This window comes from Delphinapterus leucas, chromosome X, assembly GCF_059928025.1.
Source record: "Delphinapterus leucas isolate spDelLeu-1000000601 "Yukka" chromosome X, BTC_Dleu_Yukka2, whole genome shotgun sequence".
NCBI lineage: Eukaryota > Metazoa > Chordata > Mammalia > Artiodactyla > Monodontidae > Delphinapterus > Delphinapterus leucas.
The window spans coordinates 100057564-100083853 of record NC_143150.1 but is presented as its reverse complement, the minus strand read 5'-3'; the positions used below and the strand labels follow the sequence as shown (position 1 = coordinate 100083853).

Genomic DNA, 26290 nt, shown 5'->3' with positions numbered 1-26290 from the left:
ATTCTACCATAGCAGAAATCAAATCTGCTCACTGAACTGCATGTTCGGGAGGAAATAAATGTCCCTGTCTGAAGGTGTTCCGCGTCTGGTGTTGTCAAATGATAAACTGAGGTATATTAAAAATTTTAAGAGCTTATCCGAGCAAACACTGATTCCAATGGCACAGTGCCAAACCGGAAGTTGTTAGGGGTGCTCTGCTGAAAGATTATACAGAGAAGTGTGGAAGCAAAGAAAGGAAATGCTTCGATGGGTTACAGCTTAAAGCCTAGCTGGCCTGTTGTGATTGGTTGGTTGCCCTTAGGTTTCAATTTAGTAGCCTTGAGGCATATGCAGGCTTAGACTTCAGTTCACTTCCACAGTGGCCTTCGAGCCACCTCAGCCCAGGGGCCTCCTTGTTTAATTTACTGTCCCGGCCAGGCCTTCTCCGGCTGGGCTTCTACACTGACAGGCAAGGACAGCAGCACCACTACTGAGGCCGCTTGCAAACAACTTTCTAGGACTTATGCTCTTTGGGCCTGATTTCTTTCTGCTAATGAGGTAGTGACGTTATGATTAAGAAGCTCCACTTCTAGTGTAACCTCACCACTCAGAGAGAAGGCCAAGAGAATAATAGGGAAAACTCAGCAGTGTTTGGAAAACTTAAAATCACCAGTAGAATTGTCCCTGGGGCCTCTGCCATACTAGAAAAACCTTCCCTTTGTTGTCATGAAAGTCACGGTGAGCGCAGATTTGCTTGTCTAGGGTAACTAGGAAGTTACGTGAGCGAGGACTCCACAAGTCTAACATGAAACACTTCGTGAGCTAGCAGCCCTGTAAAATCTCCAGATTTACTCACAGTCTGAAGAAGAATCAGATACATTTGGCTGCCAAAACAAACACTGTGGCACAAGGAATTGCCCATGTTCAAACAAAGATCCGTGATGGCATCATTATCCACAAGTTTTTGCTTTTCTTCTAAAGGCCTGAAGATTAAAGCACCACAGATGAACTGCACAATGTAGCAAGCACTGTCCACCCCATGAGTGTGATTAGGTACAAGGAGCAAAGATCACAGATACTGAGAATAGAGGACTTCTGATTGGGAGGGGGGCAGGGGAGTGTGAGTTGGGGAGCAAGAAACTCTGGCTTAGGGCACTGGGAGATACATGGAAAGTGAGACAGCAGTCAAAGACAGACAGATTTCTTGCGACTCCTCCAAGTTTGGCTCCTTAGCCAAGTCAGGAAGATGTCATCCTCTCCCGTTCTCTCCACTTCCAGTTTTCATCCTACTCTTGGTTCCCTGGCCTTGAATGCAAACAAGTAATGTCAATATCAGTTTTTTGGTGTACCTGGTGATAATGTACTTATTCAAAATAATAAAGGACATTATAAGTGTCAAATCACTAACAAACTTTTGATTTGTGTCTAACCAGGAATGAATCTGTCTTTGGGATATGACGACGTGTGGTTCGAAGCTTAGTCATGAGGACAGACAGGATTTCTATTCTGAAGATACGTGGAGAAAAGTGAGGACCCTTGTGCTGGAGAATACCGGAAATAGTAGAAATGAAGATGAAAATGCAACGCTAGTTGAAAACTAGAAGTTAATTTCTTCTGGAAAAATAAAGGTAATTGACGAGGTTTATTTAAAGTTGAGAGGCAGTAACATTCTTTTTTTAAATTATTTTTTATTGTTCGGCCACGCCACGCAGCATACAGGACCCTAGTTCCCCAACCGGGGAGCGAACCCACGCCCCCTGCATTGGAAGGGCGGAGTCTTAACCGCTGGACCACCACGGAAGTCCCGAAAGGCAGTAACTTTCGAAACAGTATCCAGACACTCGCTTTCTTGCTCCTAAGTGATCAATGGAACCCTGCAGAATGGCTGACAGGGAACCTTGGATTAGCTTCAGCATTCATCGTGGAATGTTTCAGGTAGGGCTTTTCTCTTTTCTAACAATTGATAACCCACTCTTTACCGCCACAAATAATGATATAAGTTAGATGAAAAGTTCTTCCTTTAAAGTCCCTATGTATTTGAGAATTTATTAAAACTGAGTTATTAAAAACGGAGTTTTCTAAACAACCATTTTCTTTAGAGTCTAGTGGGATAATAAAAATAAATAACAAAAAGTACTATCAGGGCTTCCCTGGTGGCTCAGTGGTTGAGAGTCTGCCTGCCGATGCAGGGGACACGGGTTCGTGCCCCGGTCCGGGAAGATCCCACATGACGCGGAGCGGCTGGGCCCCTGAGCCATGGCCGCTGAGCCTGCACGTCTGGAGCCTGTGCTCCACAACGGGAGAGCCCACAACAGGGAGAGGCCCGCGTACCGCAAAAAAGTACTATCAAATCTAATCTTCACCAAAGCCATCAAGGAGGTCCGCGATTGAATACAAAAATCACAGCTCTGAAATAGAGGACGTAGGGGAATTTAAAGCTTCTGTCTGGCACATCTTCCAGTACACTTGTTGTGTCTCAATATGTTCTAAACAGTTAGCTGGAGTTTACCAAGTCCTAGGACCCAAATGAAAAGTAGGTGTTTTCTTGTGAAAGGGGAAGATCCTTTTCATCTCAACTGAAATAAAGTAAGTTGGCTCTGGATACAAAAACAGTTAAAAAGAAGAACCCTCCTATGAGGGCTCAATTCAGCCTTTGTATATTACCAACTTGAAGGAAGGTATTTTACTTACTCTTCTTCTATAGATAAGCACTTTAGCTGTGCTATGAGTTTGGCACACCTTCATGACTTTTACTGTGGTTTTCCTTAACTTACCTTTATTGGGATAAAAAGCTTGTGGACTCCCACACTACAACATGAATGAAAACAGTAGCTTTGACACTATGACAAGCTTTCGTTTGACAAGCTATGTTTGTGACAATTTTTTGCAAGATTTTTTTTCTTAACCAAACTCTTCATACGTTAAAATCAATTTGAATGAGGCATTTCAAAATAAAAATCTATACGATGATCCTTAGAAGACGTAAAAGATAGCATTTCTGATAGATACATATATGCCCTCCTGACAATTTAGGTAGGTTTATATTGATACAAATCTCAAATAAAGATTATAAAATAAAAAAGGAATTTTAGGAAAACATTTTGGTTGCTCCTACACCATACATGACATATGATGATTATTAAAATGGCAAGCACGGATTTTTTTTAAGATAGATACATAGAGAGATAGAGATAAATAGGTAGATTCTTATCTATAAAAGCACTGCCACACAAACTTGAAAACAAAATACAAAATAATACAAATGTTCTAAATGTTAAGAAAACCTAAACACGTCTCTTTTTAATGTCTAAATTGAAGTGCAGTAAAAACCTATCTGATTGTGTGACTGCATTGTTAGGAAATTTGATTTGGAAACTTTTGGAAACTAATAAATTACTGGCCGAAATGCTCACTACCCATTATGTTGTCACCTGAAACAGAGTCAATCAACTTGTTCAGCAAAGGAACAATGGGTAAACTAATAAAGTACAGGTTAGTCACCAAGTATTACAACCAAGTGTGAGTTCGTGAAATAACAGGTCTCAGAGTACGTCAAAGTCAGCTATGCTCTTCAGTTCTTGCTTTGAAGCCAACCTACCTTGGGAATCCTTTTATCAGTAAACACAGACAACGGGTGTCTTTGTTTTCTCAAACTTTGTATCACCAGTTGTATTAGCTAGGGCTGCCAGGACACAAAGTACCACAAACCAGATGGCTTAGAAAAACAGAAAGGCATCGTCTCACAATTCTGGAGGCTGGAAGTTCAAAATCGAGGTATGGGCCGGGTTGGTTCCTTCTGAGAGCTGTGAGGGAAGGATCTGTTATGGCTTCCCTCCTGGACTTGTAGACACATCACCCTGTTCTCTGTCTTCACGTCCACAGGATATTCTCCCTTTGTGCACGTCTACATGTCCAAATTTCCCCTTTACGTGACACGAGTCATACTGGAGTAGGACCCGTCCTAATGACCTCATCTTAACTCAATTACATCTGCAAGTACCCTATTTTCAAATAAGGTCACATTCTGAGGTACTGGGGGGGTTAGGACTGCAACATATGATTTTGCGGGGGGAGGGGGGATGCAATTCAACCTCTGACACAAGTCTAGGACAGATTAACAATAAGGTAACTCTAGCAGTACATGAAGCAAGAGGGTAACTGTGTGAAAGAAATCTGTCTTTCAATGCAAGCTTCTCAATGAATTGCTGAAGTGGTGCCAACTCTCATCTATCAATCAAATTGAACTCTTGAACCAATAAAATAAAGTACTTAAAGGACACGTTATGGTGGGCCTTTTCTGGCAGCTGCATCACAGAATCACGGTGCCGGTAAGAAAGATGGGCAGTAAACTTTGAACAGATGCTTTAGAATAGTCTTTACCACCGATATAAGACTTGGGGGAACTGTGACGCCAATCTTAGAAGGAGAAAGAGTTGCACAGTCAAGTTCATCCTGAACTCAAATCATCAAAGGGTCCATATATTTCGGAGCAGAACATGTGCCTGGTGTCAAAATTAGCACCATCTTCCTAATGACATTCCGATCTTGGACCTGCAGCCGTGACTAGACAGCTTGTTTCAGTGCAGAGTTCTGATCTGGTTGAAGAAATCCACAGTGTTAACTGTCATCCACTCACTCAGGTCCTCTTCCTGAGGACAACATGACAGCTCCCTTCACGTTCCCACTTCCTACGGTGCTTCTGCAGGTTTTAAGTGTTCGTACTGATGAGCTCCTTCGGGGGTGCTCTTCTTGGACTTGAACGTATGAGAAGAATGGCTGCTGAAGAGGAAGCTCTTCTTTTCTTCTTGAGGGTGAGGGTAGAGGTGGGGGAGGGAGAGGCCATTAGACTGCAGTGCAGTTAGTATTCAGAGGCAGCACTTGGGAACCGGGAGGGGTAGACAGTCCTCAGTCTGCGGACAGCAAAACCCAGGCTAGCGCTGCTCCGAGCAGGGGTCAAACTTGGTGCACACCTGGGCTGCTTCCCCCACCTCCCCAGCCAGGAAAATGGACCCAGCTACATGGCACAAGAAAAGGCTTCACTTACATTGCCATTATAATGTTGGACGCCAATCAAGTACCCAAACAAATAAATATATAGTTATGAACTGTGCTAAATTAGATGAAGGGAAAGAAAGAAATTCTCTAAAGAACCCCCATATCCACAGCTGTAAAATACGAAAATGTGCCATAAGTCTCGAGGAGCAATTGAGAAAATGCATGGAAAGCACGTGGCACGGCATCCGGTGTTCAGTAAATGCTCAATAATATGAGCTCTTTTGATATTATTATGATTCTGCCCTGTAATTCCAGCCTCTGATATCTTCTACATTGAAATGTTTGCTGATTTATAGTCATGGATTCTCCTTAGGAATTCACAGTCCATTATTATTGTTTACTACAGGCAGCTCACCAACTTGTTAGTCTACCCTTCCATAAAGAAGAACGAAGTATATGGGGGTTCTATGTCACAATACAAGCATGTATAGTTTCTCCCTCTGCACACTAATCACAGCGTTCTATTACCGCTCTTGCCATCAGACAGAACTGACAAATTGTGTGACATTATTGGTATTGTTTTCTGCCAAGACACTAGAAGTTATAATGGTTATATCATGCAAAGATCAGACTGACCTCTAAATCATCCCTGCCAGTTTCTACTCTGTTATTCACTTAGGTCTCTTCGTTTGTCCAGTCATCCTGCAAAGTCTTACTATTTTGATTTACTTCAGCCTGATGCCCATCTTTCCTCCACTTGGAAAGCATGCTTGGCGCGTGGCGCTGGGAGGGGGGCTGCCGTCACGGGCATCCTCTGTGCCATTGCAGGAGCATCCCTGTGTGACTGGGAGGGACCGGACTGCCCGTCTCTGAGGAGGAAAGAATGGAGTTTCCCTCCAGAGTGGAGGGCGGGGTCAACCACGGGCTTGTGCGGAGATGTGTCTCTTGGTCTCCTGTGCTGTCTACCTCTGCTCATGAATTTGCAGGCAATAAGCAGGTCAGAGAGTCATGCGATTTAAAATTTTAGGCCTGCAAGGGCTTTGAAGTCCATTTTGTCAACCCCCTCAAAGTCCACTTAGATACCTTCTGTAGTATCTTCATATCAAGAGGCCATTCAGGGCTTCCCTGGTGGCGCAGTGGTTGAGAGTCCGCCTGCCGATGCAGGGGATACAGGTTCGTGCCCCGGTCTGGGAAGATCCCACATGCCGCGGAGCGGCTGGGCCCGTGAGCCATGGCCGCTGAGCCTGCGCGTCCGGAGCCTGTGCTCCGCAACGGGAGAGGCCACAACAGTGCGACGCCCGCGTACCGCAAAAAAAAAAAAAAAAAAAAAAAAAAAGAGGCCATTCAAGTACATCTTTCCCCTTAGAAGAAGGAGCATTCCATCTATTTGAGGAGAAGTTTATGAGGAATTTTAGGCGCTGCCTTAATTAAGTGGGATCAACATGTACTTGAAGACCTGTATAAACTGTCAAGCAGAATTTCAATTTAGGGCAAGATTCTCCCGGTCTGTCCTAAAACTGAAGATGGGACTGTATCTCCTAGAGAATAATAATACTAAAACAGTAAAATAATGATAATAGCTAAATTTATTAAAACTTTAATAAGTGTCACTGCTGCACAGTGAAAGGTAAAGTAAGCCCTTCACGTTCTGACTCGTGTAATCTTGGCAACGCATACACGTGGGACGTACCGTTATTCCCAGATGGGCAAGCTGAAGCTTGGAGAAGTTGCAAAGGTTGCTCAAGAAACTATTAGGGAGGCCACATGATCACTGAGTTTTCCTCAAAATAATGCTGTCTATGTACATCCTCCTTTAGAGTTTACACACTTGTTTGGTTTTCGTTATTTCCATTTGATCTTCTTCCTCACATGCTCACGAGTCTGCTCCAAACCTACCTTACCTGCCATCTACTTTTGCACCTTCCACCAGAGAAACTGGAAAGCATTATCTTTAGAATATTTTCTACATCTTAGAAACAAGGAATTCGAGTCTGGGCCTAACTGCTGCCTCCATAATCTGTTCTGGGCCAAAGCAAGTTTGTTATCCAGGTAAATGGGGGTTTGCATGAGGAAGCCGATCGTCTCCAGTATTCCCAAGAAGCCCTCCACGTGGTTAGTAACTAAGACCCTTAGCATAAACCCCTGTCCACATCCCCCTCTCCTCGCTGAAATCACAGTGAAGCCAGGCGGAGCCGGGAGCGGCGAGGCTCCTTCCTGGCCACTAGAGGCCAGCAAGCCACTGCCCAGAACCTCCGAGCTGGAGTGCGCCGCTTCTGACATCATGAGGCCGGTTCATTCAAAAGGAGGAGGGTGTTGCTAGAATGCTTTTAAAAGGAAAACGTCCCATGTATTTTCAATGCATACTACTGAGAGGCCTCTAGTTTTGAAGGCTTCGCGAGACTTCCCAGAATGTAAGTCTTAAGGAAATTAAACAAGCAGAGAAAGTGTGTCTCTGTGGTGCCTGTCCCTCCACCTCTTCCAAAAGCCCTATGCTGTCCGTTTTATCATAATGCTTTATTTCCCCCACCCCGTTAGCTATCTGGAACAAAACACAACTTGAACTGTTCTCTTTTTTTCCTCTCATAATTTATTTTCTTAAAAGCAATAACGTCCCTCCCCTTCTTCACTTCTCCTCAGGTTCACACCCTTTCTCTCCCCCTTTTTCTTTCTATTGCTCCCTCCTCTCTTCCCCTCTCTGTTGCATTTCTAGGAGGAAATAAGCACTCCGTGACTAGATAATCCACTCTCAGGGTTTCAACTACCACCTGTGAGCTGATGCCTTATAAATCTGTTATCTCTGGCTGACACCTCTCCTGCAAGCCTCAAAGGTCTATTTCTCACTGACTGTTAGACATCTGCACATGGGTGGGTCCCCAGGACCGCAGCTCGACCAGACTGAACACTAGACGGCACTGTGTGAAATAACCCCAACAACCACAAACATATTTGCAAATATGTGCATATGTAGAGAATATCTTTCAAACGGTACACAAGAAACCAGTAGAGGTGGCAGCCCCCAGCGCTGGGAGCACTACAGCCAGGGGATGAGGTTGGAGAAAGACTCACTTTTCTCTACGTGCCTTTCGGACCCGTTGGATTTCATATAATGTGCATGGATTACCTATTAAACAATAAAGGGGCTTCTATAAACATTTTAATGTGTACATCTTCTAGAGTTTTACCAAGCCCATTGTTCCCCTTCTGCCACGTGCTCCCTGGGTAGATAAATTGACTCTCAGTTTCGACTACCAGTTATGAGCTGGGGACTCACAGATCTGTTATCTCTGGCCCACACCCCTCCTTCCAGCTTCAAAGTTCCATTTCCCACCGTCAGACATTTGTCCGTGGGTATGCCACCAGAACCTCAAACTCAACGTCTCCTGCACCCCATTCACCATCTTCCAGCTACTTGACCTTGAGGAAGGCCCTCTGTAAATCCTGCTGAACTGAAGGACGACCCTGCTGCTGCTCTTCCTGAGCTGTCAGTCCCAGCTGCCAACAACCGTGGTCTCGCCCTGCACCCGCCAGAACTGGGGTTCATTCCTTCCCTCCCCAGATCCGCCCAACCAGCCAGCCAAACAGCCCCGCCCCTCCCCACCCCTAGAATATCCCTCAGATTCAGCCCATCCTCCCCATTTCTATTACCCTCCTGTGGGCCCTTATCATCTCTTTCCTGGGCTTCCATGCTCCCTCCCCATCTGACTTCCTTCTTCCAGGCCTGTGCTCTTCAAAGTACCCCCCCCCCACACACAACTGCCCGAGTCACGCATGTAAGTGTAAGTGTAATTTTTTTGCTGCACTGCGCGGCTTGCGGGATCTTAGCTCCACGACCAGGAATAGAACCCAGGCCCCCTGCAGTGGGAGCACGGAGTCCTAACCACTGGACAGCCAGGGAATTCCCTGTTTTTTAAATTAATTATTTATTTTCTTGTAAGTGTAAGTCTAACAGCATTGCTCCTGGCTCACCCCTGGGGGGCTCCTGTACCAGGTGAGGACGCCCCCAAACAGCACCGCACTGCGTCCTTGCCCCTCCCCACCTGGCCTTGTCGTTCCCCACCTGGCTTTGCCGACCTGTCCGGCTTCATCTCCTCCCATTTCTGGACTAATTACAGAGGTCGCGCAACTGTTTGCGGTTTCCCAAGCATCCCGTGCTGTTCCTCCCTGATACCTTTGTTTATGCTCCTTGCTGAGCTCAGAATGCCCACTCCCGACCCCCTTCGGCTTCCCTTCATCTTGGCCATCTCCTCACCATCACGTGAGACTCACACAAAGACCTAAGGAAGGAACGTGGGCTAAAGACGTCCTGAGACGGCGAACACTGAAAACTGTGAGCCTCGGGCCCGGTCGTAACATCACTGACAAGGGAAAGCAAAAGGATCATGATCTCCAGCTAGTTTAATTCAGTGGTATAAGTAACCGATCTAGAATTTCTTTGAAAACAACATTAACAATCTTGCATGACCACTGGAAGAAATGAAAAGGAGCAAGAGACAACTCAAGTTTAGGCTGCATCATGTCTGGTCACCCAACCACAAGACATATGAAAGGTACTGAGGAGGTACTAAGACTCCATAGAGTCCCCTGTTGTCATATAACATCTGCCAACGACTTTAATTAACTCTACACTTCACAGTGAATCATCTACCTTCAGCATTTAGCCTCCTTTTAGACTCGGGAACAAGCTAATGAATTTGATGTGCAGGCAGCAGAATGAAGATGTGTTTTTGCCTCTCATAAAGGCTCCTTTTACATTTCTAGGGTCACATCTTGAGTTTCAGGGCAAGTCTGAGTTCACTTAGTGCAGAGAAAAATATGTCAGGATCTGGATATTACAGATTTAAGTCATAAAACAAAAGCACCTTGAGTCTTGGTGTAAGTCTGCAGTGATAAAGATGCATAGTGGGGAAATCCCCAACATCCAAGGGGTCTCGATCAAATAAAACTGGGGCTGAATCACCTGTGGTGATGAGGGAGAGATATGCACATCAGAAACATTTGAGATTTTTACACCTCACTAATGTCACTAAGTAGCCCAACCTTATCAGAGACACTATCAGGAAACTTCAGAGTCTGGGTTAGCTTTTGCCTCACCTTTGCGGCACATGCCAAGAATCAGAGAATGGACAACAGAAGAATATTAAGCACAAAGAGTACCTGTGTGCTACGGTTAAAATAAACTCAGTTTCATTTCAATTCGTTCATTCAACAATACTTATTGAATGCTATGTGCAAGAATTTGGAGTAAGATCACTCTAAAGAGGGTGATGACATATCCGTGAAACACTTCTAAATTAGCCAGTCTCTATTTTCCAAGGGAATCTGTGGAGAGGTGTTGTGAATAAGAAGAAGTAACAGAATTAAATCGCGTATCTAGTCAGGAACGGGGGTATCCAAGTCCCTCTCCTCTGCTCTCATGTGAAGGTAAGTTACAGCTACAGAATAAAGGAACACAAAATATACATAGATAGGTATGGTGCCATACATCCAAAGGGTTTGGGACAATCTCAATTTTAATGTCCATTTCCCTTATCTCGAAGAGCATGCTTGTATTTGTCAAACCACACAGCCCGATTTTGACTTGGGAAGTACAGCTAGGTTGGCAGACACACAGAGAGGGCATCTAATGACCTGCTGGTCCCGTGAGGAGAACAAAAAGAGAGCAAATTAAAGGCTCGCTAAGAAATACTGAATTTGAGGATCATGAAGGCAAAGATAGGGATGGCTCTGAATACAGGAGAAGATGGAGCAAAAGGACCCGGACAGGCTGTTCTCGGGAGTGGAGCTCCTTAGAAACATTTCTCTGGTACTGAGAAAACGGTGAAATTGTAAAATAATAGAAAGAGAGAATGAAGGAAGCTCCTTCTGAACTTTTCTTGAAGGTCAAGATAATTAGATAATTTACAACAAGACTTGCATTAGCTCCATCTTCCCCATTTTGGAGCTCTAATAAGCTCTGGTATAAGTTTTTCTTTCAGAGAACAAACCACACTAATCTTGGAAAATGGTCACAGATAGTTTCCAGTGTAATACAGGTATTGCTGAAACACAAACAGATAAGCTTGGTTATACAGGGAAATCTAGTCATTACACGGATTTTTTCGAGGTTAGATACATTCTGGGAATATTGGCTGGGTCTGGGGATGGACTGCAAATGATATTTCTATAGACCAACTCTTCTTCTTTCTCTCGTCCAAGGTCGAGTAGGCTATTCTGAGTCAGAAAATCTGGATTGGAACCTGGTTCTGCCATTTGCTGACTGTTAGATCTGAGACAAGAAATTTTAAGCTCTTTGAGCCTAATGCTCATCATTCACAGAAAGGAAACAAGTCCTTCCTTGAAGAGATTTTAGAAGGTTTAAATAACCTAAAATACAGTAAAGTGCTCAGAACATGATAAAAAGATATATAAGTGATACTTATCAGTACTCTTTACTAACTCTCTCTGGTCTGTTTGCCATGGTACGGGAGGGAGAGGGTTCTAAAAACAAACAGGGAAGAACACTTGACCAATGCGCTAAAAAATATATTACACAATGGTAGGAGAACTGACTTTCAATAATCATATACTAGAAATTTTCGTTACACCTGGGTAACACCAAATTCGACTTAAAATGCCAATCTCAACTGTTTCTGCTATTTGACTTTGACCCCCCTAATAAAGATTTAGCATAAATGGATAGAATGACAATCTTCAGTAAAGGGGATAGAAATGTTTTATCTAGCAAGTTCTTTACTGCCTAACAGTCTTACAAATAGGGCCAGAGATAAAGTTACCATTAAAACTAACAGGATGTTCAGTATTACCTCCTGGATATTACTTGTGTGATAGTCTTGCTGTAATCTTACCTTAGGTTGTCACCAAATGTTTCCTGAATCCCCATCAAATATTCATACTGTGCTAGGTACTATCAGGGACACAATGATGACTACAACACAGGCTTTGCCCCAAAGGCACTCATCAACTAGCGAAAGGGAGTCAGTGCTAGTAATTGACTAAAAAGGCCAGCTGCTGAAGAGTTTTCTGAAAAAGGTGCAAAGTGTTCTGGGAATATAGGCAAAAGGTAGGTTGCTTCCAACTGCAGACATCTAGGAGGGTTCTCTAGGGAATTATTTGAACAAGGTCACGGAGGACGGATAGGACTCCATTGTCAGAATGGCAGTAAAGGGATGGGGTTAGCAGCAAGGCTGAGAAGCAAGCTTGAGCTTGACCCAGAAAGTGGATGAGGGCAGGATGCATTCAGAAACAGTAGCTACAACAGCATGGAGTTGTATAGAACGCAGGGAGTAAAGAAGACAAAGTAGAAAAGGCAGGTCAGGAGAAGGCTGTGGAAGGTTTTAAACGGCCAGCTGAGAAGCTGGGGTTTTTTCTAGCTGCAGAAATCCAATGAAGGAAGAACGCCATGCTGGGTCTTGGTTCTGGAAAGATGCACAATCAGAGTCAGTATGGAGGATTTATTGGAGGGGTGAGAAAGAGACTAAAGGGAAGTCAACCAGATAAGGAGCCCTGGCCATAGATCAAAGGTATTAAGACGTAGAAGGTGGGCAGTGGCACAGAAAGCAATGGATGAATGGCGCTCTGCGTTTTTGTCTTGAGATGACACACTCCTTGAGTGCACCAGTCTCAGATATACTTTGTTGCTGAGATCAAGAGCCTTGGGCCAAACTGAAGAAATGAAAGTCCTTGAATGCAACTAATTTGTGCAACTGCTCCTTTAAAGAGTTGCCTGGTGGTCAGTGTCTGAAGAAGACACACTGAGATAGAAGTGACCATGTGCAAAGATTTTCTTAACCAAGGGACCTGTGATAAAATAAATGTAATAAAGAAGTCCAGTGATTTGCATGGTCCCAACATCACACAATACCCCAGTTTTTTACATCTTTGTCCCCTCCGCAGTCACTCTGTATTTTCTTTAGTCTTTTCCCTCTTCTACAATTTCTGCTTTTTTTTTTTTGTTTTTCCCCCGGCCTTGCTGTGTGCCTTGTGGGATCTTAGTTCCCCAACCAAGGACTGAACTCACGCCCTCGGCAATGAAAGCACTGAGTCCTAACCACTGGGGCGCCAGGGAATTCCCAATTTTTGCTATTTTTATGTGAACATTTTTTGCAGGTGATGGTTGACAACTGGTTGTCCCTAATTCGTTCCCCAATATGAATGAGCCAATGAACCTACTTTTTAAAATGTTTTGAGGGACTTCCCTGGTGGTCCAGTGGTTAAGACTCCGTGCTTCCAATGCAAGGGGCGTAGGTTTGATCCCTGGTCGGGGAGCCAAGACTGCACGTGCTGCGCGGCGCAGCGGCCAAGAAAATATATTGTAAAAAATGCTTTGAGGGCTTCCCTGGTGGCGCAGGGGCGGAGAGTCTGCCTGCCGATGCAGGGGACACGGGTTCGAGCCCCGGTCCGGGAAGATCCCACACGCCACGGAGCGGCTGGGCCCGTGAGCCATGGCCGCTGAGCCTGCGCGTCCGGAGCCTGTGCTCCGCAACAGGAGAGGCCACAACAGTGAGAGGCCCGCGTACCGCAAAAAAAAAAAAAAAAAAAATGTGTTGAGATTCTTAATGTAGATGTCCAATCCCATGTAAAAATCACATAATTATGAAATGAAATGACCAACCTTATTATTTTAACTCTATTCTCAGAAATAAAATCAAACATTCTCTAACACATGCAACAAATCAAATATCACCATCAGCACTTTTTCTTTTCACACCTAACATGTGAGCTCTTAATTACACTATTGCGTTCATCTTCTCCTTTCAGGTAACAAAAAAGTGAATCTGTGAATGTAGCTACACAGATTCCTTTAGAAAGCAATCAGACATAGAATGACTCTAAGTGAAGACTCCAGGCACTTTTCTATGTGTATAAAATGCATGCACTCTGCATACCAGTGGCAAAACCAGAAAGAACATTCACTGGTTTTCTTCCTCAGGATCTGTTAGGATTCCTTCTAGCCCCCATCTTTACTCACTCTCTAAGGAAATCAAGATCTGGGCAGCAATGCCAGGCTAGGGGGTCAGCGGGGACCAGGAACCCAGGAGTGTATTTAAAAACAGAAACATTGGGACTCCACTGGTGGTGCAATGGTTAACAATCCGCCTGCCAATGCAGGGGACATGGGTTCCATCCCTGGTCCGGGAAGATCCCACATGCCGCAGAGCAACCAAGTCCACGTGCCACAACTACTGAGCCTGTGCTCTAGAGCCCGTGAGCCACAACTACTGAAGCCCACATGCCTAGAGCCCGTGCTCCACAACAAGAGAAGCCACTGCAATGAGAAGCCTGTGCACTGCAACAAAGAGTAGCCCCCGCTCGCCGCAACTAGAGAAAGCCTGCGCACAGCAACGAAGACCCAACACAGCCAAAAATAAATAAATTATTTAAAAAAAAAAAAACAGAAACATTTATTAGTGTTTGACAATTAATTAGATCTTATTTTCTTGCTTTTAAAGACAATTTCATAATGTTAAAATGTAGTCTACCATTCTACTGGTGATAATTCAAAGTCCTTCTTGCTCACACTCTCTGACATAAATCACAGCAATATTTATTTATTTATTTATTTATTTTTGCGGTACGCGGGCCGTACTGTTGTGGCCTCTCCCATTGCGGAGCACAGGCTCCGGACGCGCAGGCTCAGCGGCCATGGCTCACGGGCCTAGCTGCTCCGCGGCATGCGGTATCCTCCCGGACCGGGGCACGAACCCGTGTCCCCTGCATCAGCAGGCGGACTCTCAACCACTGCGCCACCAGGGAAGCCCCATAGCAATATTTTTTTATCTGTCTCCTAAACCTAAGGAAGTAAAACTAAAAAAAAAAAAAAAAAACAGGGACCTAATTAAAAGCTTTTGCATAGCAAAGGAAACCATCGACAAAACAAAAAGACAACCTACTGAATGAGAAAATATTTGCAAATCATATGACTGATAAGGGGTTAATATCTAAAATATATAGATAGCTCATACAACTCAACATTTTAAAAAAACCAACTAAAAAACAGACAGAAGGGACTTCCCTGGCGGTCCAGTGGTTAAGACTCTACGCTTCCAATGCAGGGGACGCGGGTTCGACCCCTGGTTGGGGAACTAAGATCCCACATGCCGCACAGGCAAAAAATTGAAAAACAAAACCAAAACAAACAAACAAACAAAAAAACCTGGCAGAAGACCTGAATAGGCATTTTTCCAAAGAGGAAATGCAGATGGCCAATAGGAAAAGATGCTCAACAGCACTACTCATCAGGGACATGAAAATCAAAACCACAGTGAGATACCACCTCACGCCTGTCAGAATGGCTGTCATCAAAAAGAACACAAATAACAAATGCTGTCAAGGACGTGGAGAAAAGGGAACTCTTGTACACTGTGCGAGGGAATGTAAATTGGTGAACTACTGTGGAAAACAGTATGGAGGTTTCTCAGGAAACTGAAAATAGAACTACCATATGACCCAGCAATTCCACTGGGAATTGCTGGGACATATGGTAAAAAAAAAAAAAAAAAAAAAACCCAAACCACTAATTCGAAAAGATACATACATCCCAATGTTCATAGCAGATCTATTTACAATTGCCAAGATATGGAAGCAACCTAAGTGTCCATCAACAGATGAACGGATAAAGAAGATGTAGTGTGTGTGTGTGTGTGTGTGTGTGTGTGTGTGTGTGTACACATACATACATACACTCATACAATGGAATGTTACTCAGCCATAAAAAAGAATGAAAGTTTGCCATCTGGGGCAACACGGATGGACTCAGAGGGTGTGCTAAGTGAAATGTCAGACAAAGACACATACTGTATGATAGTACTTATATGTAGAGTCTAAAAAAGTACAACAAATCACTGAACATCACAAAACAGAAGCAGACTCACAGATATAGAGAACACACTAGTGACACTAGTGTTTACCAGTGGGGACAGGGAAGGGGGGGAGGAGTAACTCCCCTAGGGATAGGGGAGTAGGAGGTACAAACTATTATGTATAAAAGAAGCTACAGGGATATATTGTACAGAGGGAATATAGCCAATATTCTATAATAACTATAGATGGAATATAACCGTTAAAAATTGTGAATCACTATATTGTACACCTGTAACTTAAATAATATTGCACATCAATTATATTTCAATAAAAAGTGCTTTTTGTTCAAATTCTCCATTGAATTTGCTTGGTCCATTTACATGGGTAAGTGAAAGAATCACAGAGATACTGGGACACAACACTGACAAGTAATAGTTGATAAATATTAAAATATATATTAAGGGCTGTATAATACTCTTGCTATCAAGCCTATCGAGGTGTTCACTGATCCATGCCATTCTTGGTGTTGACGAGGAAAAAAAACTCCAATCCAGCCAGTCCTTAATACATAGAGTTAATATGTTCTGAGAGGGAGGGGGCAGTCAATGTAACCTTTATCCCTAACAGAAAGTGCTATTTCAGTAACCCATTTGAACATTTAAAACTCTTGGAGGCAAGATGGTAAGGACAATTAAACTGCAGATAAATGAGTGCCTCATTCAATTACTGTTTGGATCAGAAAAAAGAAAGAAAGAAAGAAAGAAACAATAAGGTGACTGTTTAAAAGGAGAGTAAACAACTCTTTCCTTAGAGCGCTAATCTTGGGTGACAATGGGGCAAAAGGCTTATATCTTGGGAGGCAGCTGCACCCCTGCCTGGAAACCAGGAACTCTTTAATACAGAGGAGTAAATTATTTTCTAAATGCATTGATCCAAGCTCCTAAAAAGTCTGCTTATCTCCAAGGTAGAAGAACTTCATTTTGTTCTGAAAGAAAGGGTAAAGCTCTTTGTTTCTGGTTAGAGATCATTAAGGTGATACTTTAATATTCTCCTCACACCCAGATTTTTCAGATATTTATGAAAAAATCTTCCTGATTTAAATTATCTTCGTCCATTAAAAATTGCGACTCACTATATTGTACAACTATAACATACGTAATATTGTACAGCAACTATACTTCAATTAAAAAAAAAAAACCCAAATGAAAAGAAAAGAAACTATCTTGGCCCACAAAGTCAGATAATCTGCTTCAACCACTTCATTTTACACCTGAGAAAAGGACCCCAGGGGTTAAGGAAACAGCTCTAGATTGTCTATTATTCTTTAAATGTACATGCTTTTAAAAAAGGGAGCAAGAAAAGCATTTCTTATCAATATATACAAGCTGTTTTTTGAAATCTTTTCGATCGTGAGCTTGTTTGGAGTGCTACAAGCTCTGATAGCTAAGTAAGGAGGGCCTACACAGGACAATGCCCAGATACCAAATCTCGAACTGAATTCTGAGCTGATCCACTGATAGCCACCCAAAAATACTGCGATAAATCCACACTCATATCTCCTCTGACAGCCTCGTTTTTTCCTCCTCCATTGTTTATTTTTTTGCATTGCACGTCCTTCCTCCTGTTAGATTCTGTGGCATACGTGAGCCATATGGATTCACAGGTGCAGGTCAACATATTAGTAAAATAATAAAAACAAACAAAAAAATCCCAGAAAAGCCTATTAGCCTCTCAAGCCTCCTTAGCATGAAACTCATGTATTAGCTTTTGCTCATGTCAACTTATTATTCCCACAAGAGTTGGTTGACATGGATATGTATTTACTGGACATATGTTTAGGTTGCTACAGGAGAGAAAAGGAGAGTCAATTCTAGGCACTGGCTTTTTTTTTTTTTTTTTTTTTTGCATGTGACGCTGGTGCCAGGTGGAGTGCAGTAGGAGCATGGAGAGTGCCAAGTTCCTGTCCTTGACCCTGGTGGAGCAGCACCGCAGTTTTAAAAGGTGGGGTTACAGGGTGGGCCCCCAAAGGGATGCTCTCATATTAGCCCTGGCCAGCTTGGCTCAGCCTCTCCAGCCTGGCAAGGGTAACTACACTTACATCAGACAAAACAGACTCTGAGTCTAAAACTGTCTTTGGAGACAAAGAAGGTCATTGCATAATGATAAAAGGGTCAATTCAACAGGGTGATATAACATTTATAAATATATACACAGCTAAATACATAAAGCAGATATTGATAGATCTTCATGTTGTATGTCTTAAATATACACAATTTTTATTTGTCAATCATACATCAATTAAGTTGGAAAAAATACTGACAGATCTAAAGGCAGAAACTGACAGCAGGACAATAACAGTAGGAGACTTCTACTTACGATAGTAGATAGAACATCCAGACAGAAAATCAAGAAGGAAACAGCTGATTTGAGAACACTATAGACCAAACTGACATAACAGACATATACAGTAGTTAGCATCCAAGAGTAGAAGAACACACATTCTTCCCGAGTGTATACAGAACCTTCTCCAGGATAGATCACGTCAGGTCGCAAAACAAATCTTAACAAATTTAAGACCCCAAATAGCCAAAGCAATCCTGAGAAATAAGAATCACACTTCCTGATTTCAAAATATATTGCAAGGCTACAGTAATCAAAATAGCATGATATTGGCATTAAAAACAGACATAGAGACCAAAGGAACAGAACAGAGAGCCCAGAAATAAATCCATACATCTACAGTCAACTGATCTTTGACAAGGCTGCTAAGAACACCCAACGGGGAAAAGATACTCTCTTCAATAAATGGTGCTGGGAAAACTGGATATCTACATGCAGAAGAATGAAATTATCTCACCCCATATTTAAAAAAAAACAACTCAAGATGGATTAAGATTTAAACATTAAACCTGAAACTGTAAAACTACCAGAAGAAAACATGGGGAAAAAGCTTCTTGACGTTGATCTGGGCAATTATTTTGTGGACAGGTCAGCAAAAGCACAGGCAACAAAAGCAAAAGTGGACAAGTGAAATTGTATCAAAAGCAAAAGCTTCTGCAAAGCAAAAGGAACAATCAACACAGTGAAAAGGCGATCTGCAGAATGGGGGGAAATATTTTCAAACCGTGTATCTCATAAGGCTTAATAGCCAATATTTATAAGTAAGTCATACAACTCAATAGCCATAAAAAAACAGCCCTCAATTTAAAAATGGGCAAAAGACCTAAATTTCTACAAACAAGAGATACAAACGGCCAAAACGTAGGAAAGGGTGCTTGACCTCACTAATCATCAGAGAAATGCAAATCAAACCACAATGAGATATCATCTCACACCTTTCAGAATAGCTATTATCAAAAAGACAAAAGATAACGTGTTGTTGAGGATGTAGAGAAAATGGAACCCTTGTGCATTGCTGGTGAGAATGTAAATTGGGATAGCCATTCTTTTTTTTTTTTTTTTTTAACATCTTTATTGGAGTATAATTGCTTTACAATGGTGTGTTAGTTTCTGCTTTATAACCAAGTAAATCAGCTATACATATACACATATCCCCATATCTCTTCCCTCTTGCATCTCCCTCCCTCCCACCCTCCCTATCCCACCCCTCTAGGTGGTCACAAAGCACCGAGCTGATCTCCCTGTGCTATGCGGCTGCTTCCCACTAGCTATCTATTTTACATTTGGTAGTATATATAAGTCCATGCCACTCTCTCACTTCGCCCCAGCTTACCCTTCCCCCTCCCCGTGTCCTCAGGTCCATTCTCTACATCTGCGTCTTTATTCCTGTCCTGACCCTAGGTTCTTCAGGACTTTTTTGGTTTTTTTAGATCCCATATATATGTGTTAGCAATATGGTATTTGTTTTTCTCTTTCTGACTTACCTCACTCTGTATGACAGACACTGGGTCCATCCACCTCACTACAAATAACTCAATTTCGTTTCTTTTTATGGCTGAGTAATATTCCATTGTATATATGTGCCACATCTTCTTTATCCATTCATCTGTCGATGGACACTTAGGTTGCTTCCATGTCCTGGCTATTGTAAATAGAGCTGCAGTGAATATTGTGGTACATGACTCTTTTTGAATTATGGTTTTCTCAGGGTATATGCCCAGTAGTGGGATTGCTGGGTCATATGGTAGTTCTGTTTGTAGTTTTTTAAGGAACCTCCATACTGTTCTCCATAGTGGCTGAATCAATTTACATTCCCACCAACAGTGCAAGAGGGTTCCCTTTGCTCCACCCCCACTCCAGCATTTACTGTTTGTAGATTTTTTGATGATGGCCATTCTGACCGGTGTGAGGTGATACCTCATTGTAGTTTTGATTTGCATTTCTCTAATGATTAGTGATGTTGAGCATTCTTTCATATGTTTCTTGGCAATCTGTGTATCTTCTTTGGAGAAATGTCTACTTAGGACATCTGCCCATTTTTGGACTGGGTTGTTTGTTTATTTGATATGGAGCTGCATGCGCTGCTTATAAATTTTGGAGATTAATCCTTGGTCAGTTGCTTCATTTGCAAATATTTGCTCCCATTCTGAGGGTCGTCTTTTCGCCTTGTTTATGGTCTCCTTTGCTGTGCCAAAGCTTTTAAGTCTCGTGAGGTCCCATTTGTTTATTTTTGTTTTTTCTTTCCATTTCTCTAGGAGGTGGATCAAAAAGGATCTTGCTGTGATTTATGTCATAGAGTGTTCTGCCTATGTTTTCCTCTAAGAGTTTAATAGTGTCTGGCCTTACATTTAGGCCTTTAATCCATTTTGAGTTTATTTTTGTGTATAGTGTTAGGGAGCGTTCTAATTTCATTCTTTTACATGTACCTGTCCAGTTTTCCCAGCACCACTTATTGAAGAGGCTGTCCTTTCTCCACTGTACATTCCTGCCTCCTTTACCAAAAATAAGGTGACCATATGTGCGTGGGTTTACCTCTGGCCTTTCTATCCTGTTCCATTGATCTATATTTCTGTTTTTGTGTCAGTACCATACTGTCCTGATTACTCTAGCTTTGTAGAATAGTCTGAAGTCTGGGAGCCTGATTCCTCCAGCTCTGTTTTTCTTTCTCAAGATTGCTTTGGCTATTCGGGATCTTTTGTGTTTCTCTACAAGTTGTGAAATTTTTTGTTTTAGTTCTCTGAAAAAATGCCATTGGGAGTTTGATAGGGATTGGCATTGAATCTGTAGATTGCTTTGGATAGTAGAGTCATTTTCACAAGGTTGATTCTTCCAATCCAAGAACATGGGATAGCCATTCTTTAAAACAGTATGGAGATTCCTCAAAATATTAAAAATGGAACTACCTGATGATCCAGCAATCTCATTTTGGGGTATACATCCAAAGGAAATGAAATCAGTATATTGAGATATACTCACTCCAACGTTCACTGCAGCATTATTCACAATAGCCAAGATATGGAAACAAATTAAATATGTGTTCGGAGATGAACAGATGAAGAAAATATGAGGTACACACACACACACACACACACACACGAATATTACTCAGCCTTGAAAGAGAAGAAAATCCTGCCTTTAACAACATGGATGAATCTGGAGGGCATCATGCTAAGTGAAATAATCCAGATGCAGAAAAACAAATACTGCATGATTTCACTTATATGTTGAATCTAAAAGAGTCAAACTCCTAGAAGCAGAGAATAGTAGTAGGAGAGTAGGTTGTCAGAGGCTGTGGGGAGGGGGAGATGGGAAGGTTGTTGGTCAAGGGGTACTAATTTTCAGTCAGTTAAGATGAATAAATTCTGGAGATCTAATGTATACCACAGTGAATATAGTTAACAATACTGTATGTTTGAAATTTTCTGAGAGGGTAGATCTTAACTGTTCTCAATGCCCACAGCAGAAGATGGTAACTATCTGAGGTGATGAATATGTTAATTAGCTTGACTGTGGTGATTGTTTCACTAGGTATATGTTTATCAGATTATCAAGTTGTATACCTTAAAAATATGAAATTTTAAATTGTCAATTATACCTCACTAAAGCGGGGGAAAAAAGATTAATAAATTTCAAAAGACTGAATAGAGAAAAACTCTGTACATGAAGATTCATAGCAACATTATTCATAACAACAAAAAAGTGGAAAAACCCAAATGCTCATCAACAGACGAATGGATAAGTTACATATGGTATATCTACATAATTGATTAGTATTTGGCAATAAAAAGAAATGAAGTACATATACATGCTTCACCATGGATGAAACTTGAGAACAGTATGCTAAAGGAAAGAAGCCAGTCAAAAATGACCACATTTTCTATCATTCCATTCATATAAAATGTCCAGAATAGGTAAATCTAAAGAGACAGAAGGTAGATTAGTGGCTATCAAGGGCTGAGGTGGCTGGCGGATGGACGAGGTGACTGCTAATGGGTATGGTGTTCCTTTGAGGTTCATGACTATGTGTCAAAACTGATTGTTTTGATGGTTGCACAATCCTGTTAACACACTAAATCCATTAAACTGTACACTTTGAATGAGTGAATTGTTAATATGTCAATTATATCTCAATAAAGCTGTTATTTTAAAAAGGAAGAATCTACATCAGTGTGCAGCAGAGGAGACGAGCTAGAAAGAATAGAGTCCAGAAGAATACGGCCGTCTGTCCTCCAGTAGCTGAAGGAGATTGGTTCCAGGACCCCCGCAGATACCAAAATCCGTGGATGCTCAAGTCCTTTATATAAAATGGTGTAGTACGGTCGGCCCTCCATGTCTTTGGGTTCTGCATCCATGGACTCAACCAACTGCAGATGGAAAATATTTGGAAAAAGAAAATTCCAAAAAATCCCCAAAGGCAAAACATGAATTTGCGGCGCGCTGGCAAGTATTTACATAGCATTTACTTTGCAGGAGGTATTATAAGTAATCTAGAGATGATTTAAAGTATACAGGAATGTACATTGGTTATACGTAAATACTGCACCATTTTATATAAGGGACTTGGACATCTGTGGATTCTGGTATCCGAGGGGAGTCCTGGAACTAATCCCGGGTGGATACCAAGGTACCACTGTGAAATGTTTCTCCTTCGTGAAATCAGGAATGATAGTTTATCCTTTGATATCTTTCCCTATACCAAATATTAGTGCATTATTACAGGAAATAATTTGCGCCTCTCCTGACAGTTTAAAGCTGAGTTTCAATGACGTAATTCTTTAACTCCTAAAACTCATAAAACTTTTGGTTTGTCAGTATTCTAGTACGCTTCCAATTATAAGTTATAGTGGCTGTTTTGTTTCTTTTATTAAAGTTGTACGTACTTTACACAACACATCATCTTGGTTGTGGTTTCTTTTGCAAGTCTGGAAATAATATAGATTTTCACTGTCATGCTCTTTCCATTTAATTATTTAAGTAATAAGAGCTTTCTTGATAGTTCAGCAAGAACAAACTTTATATCTTTCCATAGTAGAAATTAAAGGCAAAAAGAGATGAAATAGAAGTTCAGAGAGGCTGAACAGAAAAAAGATGTGAAAGACCTATACACTGACAACTAAAAAATATTGCTCAGATAAATGAAAGAATACGTACATAAGTGAAGAGATGTACCTCTGTCATGGGTCAGGAAACTCAATATTGTTAAGCTGTCAAGTATCTCAACATTTATTTGTAGATGCCATAAAATCCTAATCAAAATCCCCACAGGTTTTTTTTAAGACATTGATTCTAAAATTCCTATAGAAATTCAAAAGACCTACAAGAGTCAAGACAAGTTTGTAAAAGAATAAAGAAGTTGGAGGACGAATACAGCCTAATTTTAAACTTACTGTAAAATATAATCAACACAGAGCAGAACTGGTGTAAAGACAGAAGATTCAATGAAACTGAAACGCGTGTCTAGAAATGGACCCACAAAAATAGGGACAACTTACACTCACAAAGCTACAAAAGTAATTCAGTGGAGAAAAGCTCCTCTTTCCCATAAAATTCTGGAACTACTGGATATCCACAGGCAAAAAATAAGACTAAAAATAATAACTTTGATCCATATCATTCATCACCTAAAAAGTTAAATTGAAATAGATGACAGATCTCAATGTAAAAGCTAAGATCATACAAATTTTAGCAGAATGAAAAAAGTCTTCATGACCTATGAATAGGCAGTTTTCTTATATACAACACAAAAAGACAGTCCATAAAAGAACAAACTGATACACTGGGCTTCATCAAGTGTAAAAACTGCCCTTAGAAAGACAGTGTTAAGACAATGGAAAGACAAACCACAGATGGAGAAAAAGATTTACAAATCATATTGCATCCAGAATACACAAAGAATCCTCAAAACAAGAGATGTCAAGCAGAACAATTTTAAGAAGTGCAAAAGTTTGAACAGATTCTTCACCAAAGGAGAGATATGAATGGCAAATAAGCACAGGAACAGATGTTCAACACCAGTAGTCCTTAAGGAAATGCAAATTAAAACCACAATGAGATGCCACTACACACCTATTAGAGCAGCCACAACGAAAATGACTAACCTTACCGAGTGTTAGGGAGTATGCGGACAGAGCGCCATTCTCATATACAACTAGAAGGAATATTAATTAGTACAACCACTCTGGGAAAGTTTGGTGGTGGCCTAAAACATAAAACATCATCTGCTCCCACCATGCCACTCATCGCTAAAGTTCACCCAAGAGAAATGAAAGTATGTACATGGACATATAAAACCAGGAACACAAATATTTGTGGCAGCTCTATTCTTAATAGCCTCAAACTGTAAACAACCCAAATGTCCATCAAAAGGTGAATGGATAAATAAATGGCACTATGTCCATAAAACAGAACAGTAACTACAACAGAAAGGAATGTGCTTTCACCCACCGCCCATCCTGGGAGAAATGCAGGCTTCACAGGGCGCCTGCGTTGACCCGCCTCCGGGAAGAACCTGGCTGCACCTGGCTACACAGTCTCCTAGCAACCGGAGAGGCCGGAACAGCAAACTATTGAAGCGGTGGTCCCCCCCAGAGGCCAGGGGAACCATGGCGGACAAGAAGTGGCTGCTAGGACCGGGGCCACTGGGACCGATGCCCCTGGACATGACCTGCAAGCCCTGGTACAAAGACAAGTTACTCTCCAAGTGTTTCGCAAAGCACAAGAACGTGCTCCCGAAGTTCCCCACCTCCCTGGACAGCCGGCGGTGGATATTTGTGAAAGAGCTGCTGGACGACTTCCGGAAGGGTTGCCCACCTTGTGAAGATCTGATCACTCGCAGCCCTAAGGACGGCTTCCTCCCCTGGATTGTTCACAGAGTTCCCCAGCATGCCCCCAAAAAGGGTCAGAAAAAGCTGCCCGAGGAAGCAAACCTGTTTTCCACGCTCTCGCCAGCCCAGCTAGCACAGAAGGCATTCGTGGAGAACATCGAAGCCCAGCTAACCAAGCATCCCTTGGCTCTCTACCCGAATCTGCAGGAAAATCTACCTGCAGACCTCTTATTGAAGGTGCTGGAAGTGCTCGATCCTGACGGGAAGCTGGAGGACACATGGGCTTATTGTCAGGGCCCCAGGAAAAGAACGAAGTCCCCCACAAAGCTTCGTAAAAAACGTCCTGCCAAGGTCTACCTGGAACCTCCAAAGAAGGCTCCTGTGTCACATCCAGCCAGTTTGCATCACGAAGACAAGAAGTCAAGCAGAAAGGATTCACTCACTGATCCTCCTGTTCACAGAGAAGTACCGAAAGCAACTCGTAAATCCTTCAGATGGGCTGCTGCTTTTGGAAACTTGGGCATTGATGAAGAGCTCATCACGAAACTGTGTGAGGTTGGCTGTGAGTGGCCACCAGCCCAGGATACAGTCTACATGAGGAAAGTAACCCAGGTCCCTTCAAAGGTAAAGTACAGCATCGGGATAGAGAAAATGGAGAAGATAAAATTACCCAGAGAGGAAGGAAACTGGGAGAGGAAGCCCCAGAAACCACAGAATCCTTAAAAACCCAACTCGGTGGAGATGAGGTATGGTGCATTGTACCTGAAGCCCAAGTTGTGGAAAAAGCTAGTAAATGACGAACCTTCAATTGACCCCAACGTCTTACTTGAAGATGGGAGTTTTAGAAAGGAGCTTCCTGAACACGACACTCTTGAAGATCTTTATGGAACAAAGAGCATTTAAAGGTTTCCTTCTAAGCAAGGGCTACAGGATACCAGACATCCTTGAGAGGCTGGTCCTCAGAAAGGGATGGAAATATGATTCTGTTAAGACTCCTATACACAAAGTAATAAAAACCAGCCAAAATGGAGATGATGCACGGGAAGATGTTTAGACCGTTTTCTATTTACTACTTACTTGGCTATTTCCCTCTCTCATTTTAATACCAATCAGAATTCATGGTGAGTGTCCATCCCACCATGTATGTACAACTTTGATTCTACATCTGTTCATTTAACGCCTAATGCTTATAAATACTTCTCAGTGACCTTCTGCTTGGGTTCATCGATATTATATAAATTTTATCAATTATGAAATCCATATTCACATATACTCTTCTCACATTTTATAAT

General features: G+C 42.1%; 1 pseudogene; it reads left to right on the top strand.

Annotated features, from left to right (window-relative positions):
• Positions 1–23920: 23920 nt before the first annotated feature.
• LOC111170910 (protein FAM47E pseudogene) lies at positions 23921–26064 on the top strand (annotated as a pseudogene).
• The last annotated feature ends 226 nt before the right edge of the window (positions 26065–26290 follow it).